Here is an 18,774-nt window from a genome sequence, read left to right on the forward strand (position 1 = left end):
GGAAAATAGGGATTAGAAACACTTTTAATAAATAATAATAAAATAATTGAAATTTACTGAAAATAAAGACGTACCTTTCTTCGGGCTTGATCACTGGTTGTGTTGACTTGGCTTTTGAAACCTTTACTTTTGGAAGTACACTTTACAATCTTTCAATATTCAATACCACTCTTTCTAATTTACACAATTTTCACAAAATAAGCAATTTACCTCTCATACTTGTACACTTCAATTTTCATCCTTTATGAATCTCAATCGTTTAAAATCCAAATACTTTCTAACACACACTTTCCAAAATATCTCATCTCTCAATACACATACTCAAAAGCATTTTACTTTTCAAAACCACATTATCTCCACACACGTTACATTTTACCCAAAATTCCTACATTTCACCTTCTAACATATTTCATATATATTTTTCAAAACATTCACTTAGCTATTCATATACACATACTTTAACTTTCAAAACACATAAATATCAACTTTTCGATCCCATTAGCCTCACTATATTTCTCACACATCGCTTTTAACTTATACACAATTCATTTCAACACTATATTTTTTCACTATTATAGATTTACACATTTCATATTTCAAAGCATATATAACTTTCATCTTACAAAGATCACACGATTACTTTTTAAAGCACACGCACGAATCACTTTTCAAAAACATCACCCATACTTTTTAGAGAGATACACGCATACACTTTTCACTTCTCACAAATACACACTTTTCAAAATATCCCGCCTTCTAAAACACATACAATTTATTTATCCTTCCACACACAAGTCACTTCTCTTTCCACATCTAAACACTTAGCTTTCACACTTGCACACTTTATCCTTACTTTTGACATATACAACTTCCACTTTTCTAAGATATACATAAGTCGCATTTCCGAATTATACACACATTTCACCTCTTCAAAACATTTCAACCTTCAATAATTATACACTTTGTCAAATATTTTATCTTTGAAAACCACCTAACTTTCTCTTATAATAAGCACTTTTCAAAACATTTCATTTTCCAACACAAAACATTTCCAACATATATTTGTACCTTTAAAACAAATGATCTTTCCTTCCTATTTTCCAAAAAACACACGAGTCACTTCTCCTTCCACTCCCAAACATGCTTCCATTAAACTTCTTTTGCCGATTTCAACAATACTTTCTTAAAAATAAAATATGACAAGATAAATACCACAAATAGATATGAAACTTAAAACCCACATAGCCACTCATTTATATGTATTGAAATGTATAGAACTGAATTTGCATGCGATATCAAAACATGAGTATGCATAGAGGCTTTCTAGTGTAGTTACACTATCACTTATTAAACCCGAGACGAACTCCAAATATATGACAAACAATGTATGAAATGTATGACAAATTCATAGAGAATGATTTCGATATGAGTATAACATGTATCTTACTTTTCACAATTTTATTATTAAAAGAAATACTATTATGTTTAAAATTATATCTTTCTAAATGTCCAAAAAGAATTGCATTTTTAAACATTCACCAGGATATCTAGATTATGAAGAAATTTACTGAATAAGATTACATCTCACATCATAGCGGTTAGGGATGAAAGCTACATGAAACTCTCACATTAAAAATATTCACAAAAATTTGAGATGGTTGTTGAACGAATTTATCAAGCACAGCTACCAATTTCATAAATTACAATTAATCGAGAGAGCCAAATATCACTTTTATTTCAGATTTTTTTTTTTATATTTATAAATGAATCCGTAGGTATTTTTTTTTATACATATACATTAAGAAGCATACTCATAAATTTATACCTCCAACATGAGATTTGTATAACAACGTCATCAAATAAAATCTTGATACAAACGAAATCATTTAGAACTTTCTTTTAGTGACATTCTATCGAATAGTTGGTGTGCAAAAATTTATAAAAAAAAAAATTACCTGAAGTGAATTAATATGAAGATTATTGTCTGTAGGTGGAGAGGATCGGTCAAGGGAAGCGAAAAGAGTTTGAGAACAGTTTCTGAATTGCTCTAGGGGCGATCGGGCATTCTTGATTTCGCGAACTAGGAGAAGAGGATTCAGGCGATTTGCGAACTGGGTTGTGCGATCAAAGAGGAGGCCGACTAGAGGAAGGATTTCATTTCTTCCGTCTGGAATTTGAGAACAAAGGGGCGACCGAGCTTCTGGGCTTCTCACACGTGAGGGAGAGAGTGACGTGTGAGAGTTTGGGGTGGAATTCGGCTTGGAGATCTGCAGCCTTCTTGCGAACTCAGAAAAAGAGAAGGGGCTAGGGATTTTGATCTTATCAACTGCAGGGAGTTGGTTTTTTGTCCGAATAGAGAGGTAACGGGCTGGAGCTTTTCTGAAATTGAGAGAGAAAGGGATCGTGGGCTGAGTGGGGGAGCGGTTCTTGCTTGGGGATTTTCGGAACTGTTGAGGGAGAGCAGGTGGTTCATTCCAAAAATGAGGGAGTGAGGGGAGAGGGATCATGAAAAATGAGAGGCGGGCTGATTTGCGAACTGCCGAGAGAGAGATAGCGACGTGAATGCTGAGCAGTTTTCCGAAATTGAGAGAGGGGGCTTTTCACGCCAAAAATGGAGAGGTTATGGGAATTGTAGAGGGAGATGGGGTCGGTTCAATGAGCTTTAATCCTATTATTCTCTCTCCCAAAATCAAAAGTTTAGATTAGAACTTAATTTTGAGAAGGATTCAACGGGCTGAGATTGAAATAAATTTTTAGGAGGATTTTGAATATCTAAATCAAATTTAATAGAATTAATTTTGATTTCAATTGATTGAGTTGATTTGAGACCAATAATATATCAATTTGATCGAAAATAAATTAGATTGAGTCGATCGACATCGACGAATAAAAAATCGAGCATGATTTGAGTTGAGTGATAGGTTCGAGTCGATGCTACGTCAGTGGGCGTCCACCTAAGGGAAATCATATGGGCGATGTCTACACTAGGCTACGAAGACCTAGGTGCTAGAGTCGATACCAGGGAAATTGACCTCTAACAATGAGGTCAACAACAAGCTCCAAGGAGAATGAGATTAGAGATTAAATAGCAGGTGATTACAGAGACGAAGAAGCTTATAGATGTGGTCTTCATCCGAGAAGAAAAGTATGCTGACTGGATTGCCAATATTGTCCCTATAAAGAAGAAGAATGGACAGATTCATGTCTGTATTGAATTTAGGGACCTTAATAAGGCGTGCCCAAAAGATAAGTTTTCACTCCCTGTATCTGAACTACTAGTGGACAACACGTCAAACTATGGCATACTCTCCTTCATGGATGAATTGTCAGGATACAATCAAATTAAGATGGTGCCTGAGTATGAATAGAACACATCATTTAGAACACCCATCGGCATTTTATGCTATATAGTCATGTCCTTTGGCCTGAAGAATGATGGTGCCACCTATCAGCAGGTGATGACTTGTATCTTTGATGAGCTGATACATCATAAGGTCGAGTGCTATGTAGATGTCCTTGTTGTCAAAAGCCTTGGCCAAAAAGATCACTTAAAATATCTAAGAATCTTATTTGAGAGGATCATAAAATATGATCTAAAGATGAACCACCTTAAATGTAACTTTGGGGTATCCTCTGGCAAATTTTAGAGTATGTTGTTTGTCATCAAGGAATCGACATCGACCCTAACAAAATTAAGGTGATCACAGAGATGCCACCTCTAAGGAACCTTCAACAGCTTCGTTCATTATAAGGATAACTTGCTTTCATTTGGAGATTCATATCAAATCTATCGGGTAGGTGCCATCCATTTTCAATGTTAATGAAGAAAGATATTTGTTTCAAATGGGGAGAAGAGTGCCAGGAAGCATTTAAAAGAATCAAAAGATATCTGTTAAATCCGCTCATTCTCGTAGCGCCAATTCCGGGGAAATCTTTTATAATGTATACGGCAACACTAGAAGAATCCCTTGGAGCATTGCTGGCCCAACATAATGAAGAAGGCAAGAAGAATGTGCTCTAATACATCAGTTGGAGGTTAATCAAAGTAGAAAGCCATTATTCTCCTATTGAAAAGCATTGTCTGTTAATGATTTTTGTAGTTCAGAAACTTCATCACTACATGCTGTCTCATAGAATCACGTGATTTTAAAGATCGATCCACTGAAGTTTTTGATGACAATACCAGCATTGGCAGGTCACCTAGTCAGGTGGGCAGTGCTATTACTCCAGTTTAATATCACATATATGCAATAAAAGGCGGTGAAGGGGAAAGCCTTGGCAAATTTTCTCGCCGTGCATTTTATTCTGGTAGACTTCCCGCGTAATAATAATTTGTCCGACGAGCAAATCATGCAGGTTGAGGAAAATAAAAAGCTATAATTCTAGGATATGTATTTTGATTGGGCATCGTCAATTAAACCTACCCGAACTCCAAATATTGCAAGAGCCCGAGCCGACATCGGTCTTGTTCTCATACCACCTGAAGGAGGAATAATGAGATTTCCATTCAATTCAATTGAACCTAGGACTAACAACGATGCCAGATATAAAGCTCTAATAGTTGGATTGGAGATCGTATTTGACATCAAAATTCAAAATCTTCAAATCATAGCCGACTCTTAACTTGTGATAAATCAAGTCTTGAGCATTTATAAGATTTGTAAGGTTGAGTTGGCTCATTACCACCGATGAACCCTTAAGCTCCTAAAGTTGGTGCCAAATGTTAAAATAATTAAGATTCCTTAAGGAAAGAATACCAAAGCACATAGTTTTGCCAAATTGGCCAAGAAAATGGCAAATACCAATGAGGAGAAGCCTATATTCATCAGTGTTTACAACCATCGGATCTTAGAGCCCACTCCATTACAATTCTCGAAGGCAAAGGGAATTTCATATTCAAGCCAGTAGAATACAACCCCCAGTTGACCCTCAACCTCTCCATCAGATCATTATGAAAAATTAATCGAAAGGATATCATGTGCCCAAGAGAAATAAAGCTAGTCAAGCTTTAGAATCGTAATTCCATTACTTCGATATTGAGGAAGGAGATGATTGGCGGCAACCCTTCATCGAATATTTCAAAGAAAACAAACTCATAGTGGATAAATTTATAGCTACACAATTTCGTAAAAGAGCATTACGATATGCGTTCATCAATGATACACTGTATCGCCGGCCTTTCGATCAAATGTGGCTTAGATGCCTAGGGACCAAGGAAGTTGATAAAGTGCGAACAAAAGTCCACAAAAGACTTTGTGATACACATCAGTCAGCTCCTAAGATGGCAGCTAAAATTAAGAGAATGGGTTATTATTGGCCAACTATGGTCAGAGATTATATTGACCACGCCAAGAGGTATCATGAATGTCAAATCCATGGCGATATTATTCATCAATCGCCAAGTCCACTTCACCGAACAATAGCATCCTAGCCATTTTAATGATAGGGTATAGATATAATTGGACCAATAGATCCGCTATCATCAGCGGTACATCGCTTTATTCTAGCAGCAATAGACTGCTTTTTGAAGTGGGTAGAGGCTGCTCAATTTAAAGATGTCACATTCGAGCATGTAATCAATTTCTTTACCCATAATGTTGTTTATAGATTTGATGTGCCACACCGCATAATTTCAGATAACAGTATGGCTTTTAAAAGTATAAAAAATTATAAGTTCGTTGATCGACATAAAATTGATTAGCAGTATTCATTCATATATAACCCGAGATCAAATGGCTTGGCAGAGGCCTTCAATAAGATGTTGGTAAAATTATTGAAGAAGATCCTCACCAAGAATAAAAGAGAGTGGCATAAGAAGATGGTAGAGTCATTATGGGCATACCGTACAACTTATAAAATGACAATTAAAGCCACTCCCTACTCATTGGTGTTCGGTGTTGAAGCAATATTGTCACTAGAAGTTAAACTATAATCACTCCGGCTAGCAATCCAGAACGATCTCACTCAAGAGCAAAATTCTCATTTAAGAAAGAAAGAGCTTGATGCGCTCGATGAGATTAGATTGCAAGCTTAACAAAATCGGGAAATTTACCAAGGAATAATGGAAAAACCCTTTGATCGGATGGTGCATCTTAGGGCATTTCAAGAAGGAGAATTGGTCGTGGTGCTGAGAAGACCAATCATCCCACACCAAAGAATTAGAGGCAAATTCTTATCTAATTAGGAAGCCCCCTTCGTCATCGAGAAGGTGTACCAAGGAAGAGATTACCAGTTGATCGATTTGAACGGACAGAGGCCTATGCCGTCTATCAATGGCTGACATTTAAAGAAGTATCATACATGAAAATTTTATGTCTAATATACTTTATAATGATCAAAATATTGCATGCACATTTATCAATACATTCTTACATGTGTATTTTGAAATTCTCTTGTAAAATAAGAATGCATTTCAAAATCTCTTGTCTGACTGAGGGCATTTTAAATATTTATTTGGGTCAACATTGCTCAGCATCCCGAGATCCTCGAATAAATATTTAAAACTCAAAGATAAAAAGCCTATCCAAAATTTCCCTACGAGATAGGGGGCATTTTAAATATTCATTTGGGTTTACATCGTGCTACACTTCGAGATCCCCAAATAAATATTTAAAATCTCAAAATCTTAAATTTATTATACTTTGAAATGTCCCTGTGAGATAGCGACATTTTAAATATTTATTCAAGTCCACATCGCACTGCATGCCGAGATCCCTAAATAAATATTTAAAATTATCAACACAAATATTTTATTATGTTAAAGAATATAATGATTTTTTTTCAAAATATATGCAGGTGATCTTTCTAAAAGTTTAAGACACCACCTTCTCCAAAATACCAAGATTTCAAAAGTCAAGAAAGAGACTTTTATGACTATACACTCTAACAAATTAGGTCAGAACAGCTTGAAGTATTTCAACAGTCTGAAGCTTAAGGTTCGAATGGGTGTTAAAGGTTAGATCCAATAAGTCCAAATATGACCGGATCACTAGAAACTCTGTCTATTCCACATGTCATAAGAAAGGCCATAGTAGCGGATCCCCCACTTCGTTATCCCATCAATAGGGACTGTAGGAAGCACGAAAGCTAATTTGACTCGATAATTTCAAGTGATCGAAGTCTACAAAACTCTCCTAAATGACTAGAGAATCAAAGTTCCAGTGGGAAGGAGGGATCTCGAGCAACCACCGAATATGCGTAGGCTCCAAATTTTCAACCATAAAGGAAAACTCAAAATTTACCAACTTCAGTAAAATTAGCATTGGGAAGCGCATTTCCCATAGCTCATGTCTGAAGCCTGAGTGGGTGTAAGAGGTCGGATCCAATAAGCCTAAATATGGTTGGATCGCTGGCAGCTCTGTCTACTCAACACGCCATAAAAAAGGTCGTAGTAGAGGAACCCCCATCTCAACAACCCGAGAACAAAGAGCTATTAAATCTTAGCTCACCTAATCTGATGAACTCAATTGACTCAAATTAAAGTCTTCTCAAGTGGTTAAAGATCAAGGTATTACCCATGTTTGGTATTATCAACTAAATCCAAAACCTATAAATTTTTCAACAAATCCGTAAAGCAAAAAGGGAGAATTGAAGGAAATTTTCTTCAACAAATCCATTAAAGCACAAAGAAAAGGACCAAAGAAAATATCCTATAGTTCACACAAAGCCTAAGGCTGAACTAAGAGGATTTCATTATCAATAAGTCCGCTATGCACAAAGCTCTGGACTGATGACTTTTCGCCACCGACCTAATACGACCTAAAAGGTTTATGTCACTGGTATCTACTCCATCAAGCCCGCCAAAGCAAGAAGCATAGGGCTGAAGGAACATAAATCTCCAGATAAATCATTATTGATAAAATCAGGTAATCCTCCATCAATGTCCAGCACGAAGCGCATTGAAAAAGGAATCAAAATCTCAGGACTCAAGCCAAAGCCACAAAAAGAGTACCCTGGACGACATCTACAAATGTCCCTAAAGACTGGGGGCAATTTAAATATTTATTTGGGTTGACATTGTGCCGCATGTCGAGATCCCTAAATAAATATTTAAAATTTTACCAAGATACAATCCTATGATAGAAGAATGTTGAGCATTTACAGAAATGTTATAAACTAAAGTGTCAGGGGTGTTAAAAGAGAATAAATAGTGGTGATACTATCCACCCACATCAATCTACAAAGTGATCCTTTAAAGTACTCTATCACTATCCTATGGATCTCTACATGATCAAGAGCAAATGTATCAAGTATACTAATGATTGTAAGTATATCTAAAGATCCATAAAGGCACAGAGATGGACTCTTGAATATCTATATAAAGAGAATCTTAGTGTAACATCCAAACAAATTTTTGGAGATCCACTAAATGAAAACCTTAGTGTGACATCTATAATAAATATATATCTGGAGATCCACAGGGTTAATCAGCATACAATAAACGTGATTCACTCTAGACACGAATCATATTTATTGGGAGACATTTGTTGACATATGTGTAAAAGAGAAAAAATAAGAATTAGACCAACTTCGTATCCATCGATAAGTCGCTCGAATCTCTGCAAATCTAGGTGAAATCGGTGCTGAATCGGTCTCTTTCCGCAAATCTTGTGAATCCAGCATCGATCGTGCTCCATCTTCACATTTATAAAAAGAAGAGGGAGAGCTTCTCTTTGACACTTCTTCCATGCACGTAAGAGCCGGAGCTTCCCTCCCTTTTATTCTTGAGCTCCTCCCAACCTCGTTATTACTACTCGAAGCCTTCCGACCTTCCTTCCTAACCTGATTGGTCTCCTCTACCTAATTCAATCTCCTAAAGCCACAAGAAGTTCCTACCTAGCCTCCTCTCCACCTTTCGATCGTTGTCCAACACTCAGTCCATAGAGAGAGATAGAGAGAGAGAGAGGGGGGAGAGAGCACCTACCCATTTGAAGCCCTAGCCCATCTGATGTCTCTACCTCCCTTGGCGATATTCCCATCCTAATGTTTGAAAAGTTATGACATTTTAATTGGAAGCAACAACAGGAGCTCGCATGTAGTGAAGGTAACTTTCCCTCCATCGTGCGCCTCTTCTGCCGAATCCCGTGATCTTGCCGAACTAGAGCGGTAGAGGGAGAGAGGGGTTATTTAACTTTTAATTAAAATTAATTTTAAATAATTTTAATTAATTATAGGTATTATAATTAGTTATAATTTATTTTAATTAAAATAATTAAAATTAATATTTGATCAAATTTGATTTAAGTTTGAATTAAGCCTTTTATTCATGTTTGCACTTAGTTCATTAAGGTTCAGTTCAAGTCCCCTGCTGTCTTGTAGAATTCAAGTCCAAGTACCGTCCCGTGTTCACCCGAAATTTCGGCAACCTCCCGACGTCTCCCCCTTTTAGGGGAAAACTACGAGAAAATGGGTCTTCCCACCACGCGCAATAAAGGCGTGTATGGTAGGTGTCCTCGGACGAGGACACCGCGGCCGTGATCTTCCTTCCCACCACGCGCAATAAAGGCATGTATGGGGTCTTCGAGGGTACCTGTTTGAAAATGCAATTTTCTTTCCCCCCGCTCGGAGGTACTTATGAGTGACCCCGCCTCGCCGTGGGTGCCGCACCGAGGTCTCATCCCACCACGCGCAATAAAAGCGTGTATAGGCGATTTTCCGGTGCGCCATGAACATTGAAGTAAGGCTTTAGGTGATTACCCGCCTCGTCGTAGGTGCCGCACCGGGATCTCATCCCATCACGCGCAATAAATGCGTGTATGGGTGATTTTTCAGTGCGCCACGAACATTGAAGTAGGGCTTTAATTGATTACTCGACTCGTCGTACGCGTCGCACCTGGGTCCCATCCCACCACCCGCAATAAAGGCGTGTACGGGAGGTTTTCCGATGCACCGCGAACTTCGAGAACGAGAATCTGAGTTTAGTAAAATTCGTACCTTCGCGGGGTTGACATGTAGATCGAGGCATATGAAGGATTTTTTTATAATTAATTATTAATTATACTTATCTTTAATTAATTATGTTTATTTATAGTTAATTATAATTAGTTAAAGTAATTAATTATAATTAGAATAATAAATTATATTTAACTTTAATTAATTAGAACTAATTAATATTAATTAACTTTAATAAATTAATAATAAAAAGGGTTATAATTAATTAAGATTACTTTTAATTAAATCATTTAATATTAATTATAATAATTCTAATTATAATTAATTATAATACATATAATTAAATAAAATATCTATAATTAAAATTATTTAAAATTAATTTTAATTAAAAGTTAAATAACCCCTTTCTCCCTCTACCACTCTGGTTTGGCAAGATCACGGGATTCGGCCGAAGAGGCGCGTGATGGAGGGAAAGTTACCTTCACTACACGCGAGCTCCTAATGTTTCTTCTAATTAAAATGTCGTAACTTTTGAAACAATAGGATGTGAATGTCTCCAAGGGAGGTAGACATGTCGGATGGGCTAGGTCTTCAAACAGGTACGTGCTCTCTCCTCTCTCTCTCTCTCTCTCTCTCTCTCTCTCTCTCTGTTGACTGAGTGTTGGACAATGATCGGAAGGTGGAGAGGAGGACGGGTCGAAGCTTCTTGTGGATTTGGGAGATTGAATCAGGTAGAGGAGACCGGTCGGGTTAGGAAGGAAGGTTGGAAGGCTTCGGGTAGTAGCGACGGGGTTGGGAGGACCTCATGAACATAAGGGAGGGAATCTTCGGCTCTTGCACGTGTGGAAGAAGTGTCTAAGAGAAGCCTCTCCCTCTTCATTTTATAGACGTGAAAAAGGAGCACGATCGAGGCTAGATTCATGAGATTTGCGGGAAGAGGCCAATTCAGTGCTGATTTCACCTGGATTTGCAGAGATTGAAGCAGCTTCTTGATAGATACAAGGTTAGTTTGATTCCCATTTTTGTTCTTTTACACATAGGTCAATAGTGGAGAATGAGATGGTCAGGTTTGTGAGAGGGAGAAGTAGTGTAGGGGATTTAGAAGGTCGCTCCAATCAAGCTTACACCTTGATTCCTCTACAAGGCTTTGTGGATCTTCTTGGGATGCTCTAAGAAGAAAGGCTTCTAGGTTAAAGTATAAGGTTATCTATCTTCATTATGAGGGTGAAAAAGGATTGCAATATACACAAAAAAGAAAGTAAAATGTCATCAGTAGTGGAAAAGGATTGCAATATACACTAAAAGCCATGAAATATGAGAGTGATAGCTCTGTAGTTGAGAAAGATGAGGACATGGCACAGATGACCCAACAATTCAAAAGCTTTCTGAAGAGAAAGTAAAAATTTCACAGTAGTGGAACATAAATCATGTAAAAAATTTAAAACTTCATTTAACACTATCAGTTTAGAATGCATGAAACCATGGCACTTGAGAATGGAATGCCCCAATCTGAAAACTCACCCTACCAAGGAAAAGGATGAAAAAAGGCCAACTTAAAAAAGGGAATAATCAGACATAAAAGGAAATTTGATCTGACTGCACCGAGGAATCATAAGAATATGAAGTAGAGAAGGAGATAACAAACCCGTGACTTATGAAAAATAATACTCTTAATCATTTTGATCAAGATGAGGAATGTGAGTGTTCATATGATGAATTATTTGAAGTTTCTAAGAAAAATCCATGATGCATATAGAAAGCTAAAGAACAAGTATGCTACCTCGAATGCTAAATTTTCTAAGTTACAAAAGAGCATGAAATTCTTAAGATTGTTCATTCTAGTTTAATTAATAACATTATTCCTTATTTGATGATTTTGATGATCTAAATGAGAAGTATATTGAGTTAACCGAAGAACATAAATCATTGAAATATGAACATCTTGAACTGGAAATAACATACAAAGAACTACAAACACTTGTAAATGAACTAGATCAAAGTGAGCATGCATTAAAACATGAAGTTAGTAGCCTTTAGAGTGCTAATGAGTTCTTGAAATTAAAAATGCATTCACTTCAAAATTATAGACCACCACTTACACTAACACATTGGTATAACCCCACATTACAACATGCATCTCAAACCCCTCTAAAGAGGAATAACACCAAGAATAGATTAGTGAATCATTTACCTTTTTTTTTTTTTTTTTTAAGAAATGTAAAAGTTGCATTAAAATGAAAGAGAAAACAACCTAATACAAACTAGGAAGTAAAAACTAATAGATCATTATTGAAATCATATTTTTTAAAATTAAACTTATTATTTTTGAAATGAAACCCACTGTTTCCTATTTTAAAACTGTTGAGATGCAGGGGATACCAAAATTTTAAACAACCCAAGGGTTGGTTAGTATCCCAGAGTTCCCATCCGGTTAAAAAATAGGATCTAGTAATGATCCCATAATCAAATCTAATAAGTTTTAAAAACAAATAAAAGAGAAATAAAAGACCAGGACAATCGCAAGAGCCGAAGGAGGAATCTAATAATTCTAATAAGATCATAGAAAGACAAAAGCAAAAGGAAGCTACAAAAGAGAAATAAAAGACAAATCTAATAAGTCTAATAAGAAATAAGCTAATACAAGCTAATAACATCACTTTACTCCTTTAATAAAAGAAAAAAAAGGAAGGAGGAATGTGATTCAAAGTAATGTCGTCCCAATCAAAATCTCCATTAAGAGCAAGGTTAGAACACATATCCGCTAACTTATTGATTTCCCTACTAACATATTTGAAAATAAAAAAGTTGAAATAATTAAATAGGGAAGAAAATCTTACATCCATCTTCGGATTTTTCCATGACTTCTTGTTGTTATAGCTTTGAAAACATTTCATCACATTTCCATTATCTCCTTCAATTATAATGCCCTTGTATTGAGTGATACAATTCGTAATAGTATCATGAATAGAAAGAATATAATCCAATTCAAGTTGAGCAATATCCCAATGAATACCTTCCCTTCCAAAAGAAAATAAAAATCTTCCCTTGTGGTCACGGCCAACTGCATCAACATTTATTTTGATCCAATCGGGTGGAGGAGGATGCCAAGATTTATTAAACAACCAAGAAAGTGGGAAGGCATTTGGATATATAATTATAGATGCTTCTTTTTATATCACCAAGGTTAGATAGATACCACATAAAAAATAATCATTTTAAGAATTTAGAAATTTCTCCAATTGGATTCAAAGAAAATAAGGATGTGAAATACTAACTATACATAGTGATCTTGGTGGAGAATTTGATAATGATAGGTTTGAATTATTTTGTATGGAGCAAGGTATATGGTATAATTTGTCTGGTCCTAGAATCCCACAGGAGAATAAGATAGTGAAAAGAAAGAATAGGACCCTAGTAGAGGCTGCTAGTGCCATTTTAGCAGAATATTTACTTTCTAGATACTTCTTGGGAAAAGTAGTTAACACTATTTGTTATGTTCTAAGTAAGGTAAATCTTATTTCCAAACTGAAAAAGACTCCCTATGAGGTACTTAAGAGTAGAAAACCAAATATGGCTCACCTTCATATGTTTGGATGTAAATGTTTTATTTTGAAACCCTCATGGAAACTTTGACCCCAAATCTAATGGAGTTTTCTTTGGATATTATCTTATTGGTAAAGCCTATAGAGTTTTTAATAAGAGGACTGTAGTGGTGGAGGAGACCAGCCATGAAGTATTTGATGAATATGATAAATCTGATGTGTATAGGGTTGAGGAAAAAGAAGATGTAGAGGTCAACAAAGGAATATAATCCTTTGACCTAGGAAACAGAGAAGAACATGAGGTTTTATTGCCTTGAGATTGGAAATATGCATCTAACCATCCCAGAACCTATCATAGGAGATCATTATGTAGGAGTTATAACTCAACATGGACTTAGGAAGTAAGCTAATTATTATGTTTTCATCTCTACAATAGAACCAACTAGTATAAATCAAGCTCTATCTAATGAATTCTAGATCTTAGCTATGAAAGAAGAATTTAATTAATTTGTTAGAAATGTTGTTTGGGAATTGGTGAGTAGACCTAAATGCTAGAGTGTTGTAGGAACCAAATTAGTTTTAAAAAATAAGATGAATAACTCTAGAATAGTAATAAAAAATAAAGCCAGATTAGTAGCTAAGTGGTATAATCAAATAGAAGGAATTGATTTTAAGGAGACCTTTCCCATGTAGTTAGATTAGAAGCTATTAAGGAGCAGTTAGCCTTTTCTTACTTTAGATGCTTTAAGTTGTGCCAAATGGATGTAAAGACATCTTTTTTAAATAGGCTTATTAAGGAAGATGAATATATTAAGCAACCCCCCAAATTAGGAAATTCTTCCTTACCTAATCATGTTTACCAATTAAAAAAGGCATTGTATGAACTGAACCAAGCATTTAGATATAAATGGCTTAGCACTTTTCTCCTAGATATATTCTTTGGTAATGGTAGTGTAGATACCACCATATTCATTAAAAAAGTAGGAGAGGATATACTAATTAATCAAACATATCTTAACAACATCTCATTTAGATCAACAAATAAATATCTTTGCAATTAATTTTCAAGCACTATGACTAGAGAATTTTAAATTGGCATGATGGGAGAGCTTAATTATTTCCATGGCTTTAGTGTAAAATAAATGGATGATGGAACTTTTCTAAGCCAAGGTAAATATATTAAGGATATTCTAAAGAAATATGAAATGGAAAATGCTAGATCAATTAATACACCCATGAGCTCTAACATTCAATTAGATAATGCTACAAATGGAAAGTGAGTAGATAAAAGGAAGCATAGGGGTGGAATAAGATCACTTCAGTATTTGACTGCTAACAGACACCTGACATTATGTTTGACATTTATCTTTGTGCTTGATTTCAAGCAAATCATAAAGAATCACATATGACAACTTTTAAGAAAATACTTAGATACCTTCTAGGAACAAAAAATCTTAGTATATAGTACCCTAGATATATCTGCTCATTTGAAATCATAGGATAATCCAACTCATACTTTGTTGGATGTAGAATTATTATAAAAAAAACACCTCTAAAACCTATGAATTCATAAGTCAATCCTTAGTTTCCTTGTCTAGTAGCAAACAAAACTTTATAGCCCTATCCACCATTATATAAAATACCTTTTTGTAGGAAGCTGTGTTACTCAAGCCTTATGGCTAAAGCAATAAATTCTTAACATTACACTCTTTGTTGGCACTATTCAAATTATGTATGGAAATATTACTGCCATTTTCATCTCTAAGAATCCTATCCAGCACTCTCATACTAAGCATATCGACATCAGGCACCATATCATTAGGGAAGATGTTGCTAAGGGAGATATTGAGTTAAATCATGTAACAAGTAAGGTTTAACTGGAATACCTCATCACCAAACCCTTAAACCATGACACAATTAGCACATTAAGGACTAGACTAGGTGCACTTGATATTTATTCTTGATTAAGGGAAAAATAAAATCAATACCTTGAGATTTTATGTATTTTATGATTTTTTTAATTTTTTTATTTTATGTATGTTATTATTTCAGTCTTGTTGGTTTTTTGTAGTTACTCCATGATCATCACACAAATATTTTAAAATAATAAAAAAAAGCATCATACTCTACAAACCTCATTCGTATTGCAAGATCAACATAACTCAGCACATCTTAGCCATTTGTAATTTTCAAGGTTTTGATTTAACCAACTATTATCAGTCATAATGTATGATTCACTTCTTTAAACCCTACCTTCCACTTGTTAGTTACAGTTGAGTGTATTAAATCATTTTGTACAATATTCAAAACTTCATCATACTATAAAAAAACATGTTTATAATGTATGAATCTTTTTGTCAAAGGTCATACTGTTGACTCCTTAAGATTATGAATTTAAAATAAGATTATCTATTACGATCATGATTGTACTATATAATATCGTACTAGAAAATTTGATAATTTATTCTAACAGATCGTCCATAAAGATTGAATTCTTCTTATCATCTAGTATGAACTTCATTTGTATTGTTTAATCTATTATATTTCTAAGGCTTCATTCACTTTAGTCTTCCATTCTTCCTCCCCGTGAATTCATATCTTCAATCCTACTAATGGCCAGTGGTAATCGAGCCCATCAACTACTTAAAAGGAAATTCTTCTAGTCATTCTGCTAATGACTAGTTCCAAACTATTGAGGATGAATCTTGCTACTATAGATTTAAATAAGCTCATATTACACCCTCTTGAGTCTTGACTCATTGACTAGCTAGTGCTAAATTATCTATTCATGAATCTTTTTACTACCACTACTCTACAATTTCTACTTACCTCAGATGTTTGTTTCCATTCAGAACTCCTATTTTAGTTCCTTGCGAGTGTTAAGGTTAATGAAAATTCTCTATTATATGCTCTTACGTCTATAGGAGACATGTTGAGAAGACTAAAGTTTATATATCCCAATATGTAAATTTATCTACTTAAGGGCCTAAACCCCACTTGCTCTCATCTAAGTGTTGCTATGATTGGATTACTATAAACATCACCATTAGAGCTCAATCCTTGAACTAATACTAAACCTTAGTTAAATCCTTTAAAAAAAGTCTGATTCATCCAACACATCCATAGAATAACAATCCTTCCTAAGGCTTATGATAGAGTCAATATTATGTAGCAACCCATGACCCCGAGTTTGAGATTTTGATGATGACAAATAATGTCGTTTGAATTATCTTGAGATTCATTGAATATTATTTGCTATTGTCCGTGAGTACTAACATTTTAGGAAATATCAAAAGCTACTCAAGACGACAGGAAGACTCAAGAATGGGTAGATTAGGAGTATAAGTCTGCAATGTATTTTATTGTTTATTTTATTTTTATTTTCTTGAGTCTGGCCACAAAAATGCATAAAAGTATGAGTAACCATGCACACACACAGGGAGAGAGTGTTTTTAAAATAAAAACTTAGAGTTTTCTTTCTCTGTAGATCGTACTGTATGATGTTATTCGTACCGTACAATCAGAGCTTGGTAGGACGATTCTGTGAATAGATCGTACCGTACGAATAAAATCGTACTGTATGATATGTTCAAATCCAAAACCCTAACAGCCGTATTAACTTAAGTAAGTTATTTTCTGCCGCTCGTACTGTACGATTTTGTTTAATTACTTACTTAATTTAACCCGTTAATAGTGCAAGAAATCCGGGGCTTAATTATAATTTGAACATCGTACTGTACGAATACCTTCGTACAATACGATGAACAGAGACGAATTATAATCATCCCGAAGATCATCCTGGATGATCTGTTTGATTTTGTCTCATCGTACTGTACGATCGCAATCGTACCATACGATGAACAGAGACGATGTTTGATCGTCCCGACTATCATCCTGTATGAACAGTTTTGTTATGGATCGTACCGTACGATTTGCAATCGTACTGTACAAATGTTTTTGAACTATTCGTACCACTTCATACCAGGATGAAGTCTGTTTATACATATCGTACTGTACGATTATAAACCATATTGTATGATAGTAACGACTACTTTGAGATTTCAGGGATTTTGGAGCCCGTTTTTAGGTGTCAAAATTGTAATGTTTTTGTGTGAATCAGAGAGAGGAGAATGTGGTTAGAGAGGGATTCCGAGGGAGAGAGCTCTTGAGAAGTTCTTTATTGTTTGAGAGAGGAACGAGAAGGTGAGCGATGTGAAGGAGAAGAGGTGTGAGGGAGATCACACGGTTGCTCCGAACTTGCTGCATCTTGCTCCTCCTATGGCCCTAGAAGAATTTGTGGGAAGATCTCCAAGGGGAAAGGCTCTTCTACATCCGTGACCTCGAGGTTCTCTGCCTTCTCTAGGAGGGAGAAAAACGAGAAGGTTCTCTGCCGTCGCCAGGAGGGCGGAAACAGAGTTTGGCACTCCGCCACGCCTGGTTGGTGAAAGGGAGTATTATAAGGGCTTCTCCGCCTTGCCAAAGGGGGAAAAAGGAGAGCTATTGCTTGTAGTGAAATACCCGGAGCGGAGGACTCCGGGGAGTGGACATAGGTTATGATTTGATCGAACCACTATAAAAATCTTGGTGTACTTTTTCCTTATTGTCTTTTATTAATGAGTGCATTTTATTTTTTCAATATTTGCTTGGGAAAATTTATGAAAAAGAATTGTTTAAATTTTCATGTTAAAATTTTAAAACATCAAAAAAGTTAGAACTCCTTATTAGGTTTAATTATTGTCAAGAAGTTTTCACAATTCACCCCCCTCTTGTCCATCTAGTAACTTCAATTGGTATTAGAACCTGTTTTCAAAAATAGTATTTTAGAAAACCTTGAAAAAAAAGATCATGTCGCATTTTGACAATCGTAACACTGCGGAGGGTTATTCAATAACCCGTCCACCACTCTTTAAAAACATTCCGTTTGATTTCTGGAAAATTAGAATGTCTACTTTTTTACAATCTATTGATTACCGCATGTGGATGTTAGTGAATGAAATTAGTATCAGAGCATACCCTTCCTAGATACTTTTGGGCTGAAGCAGTCAACACAACATGTTATGTTTTAAATAGGGTGAACATTAGATCTAAGCTGAACAAAACTCCATATGAACTCCTTAAGGGTAGGACACCAAACCTTTCACATTTACATGTCTTTGGGTGCAAGTGCTTCATCTTGAATAATGGTAAACATCCCTTAGGAAAATTCGATCCCAAGTCTGATGAGGGTGTCTTCTTAGGCTATTCTTCTGTAGGTAAGGCCTATAGAATTTTTAATAAGAGAACCCTTGTAGTAGAAGAATCCACCCATGTGGTATTTGATGAATCAGATATGCCCTCAGAA

Source organism: Dendrobium catenatum, unplaced genomic scaffold, assembly GCF_001605985.2.
Source record: "Dendrobium catenatum unplaced genomic scaffold, ASM160598v2 fragScaff_scaffold_738, whole genome shotgun sequence".
NCBI classification, from domain to species: domain Eukaryota; kingdom Viridiplantae; phylum Streptophyta; class Magnoliopsida; order Asparagales; family Orchidaceae; genus Dendrobium; species Dendrobium catenatum.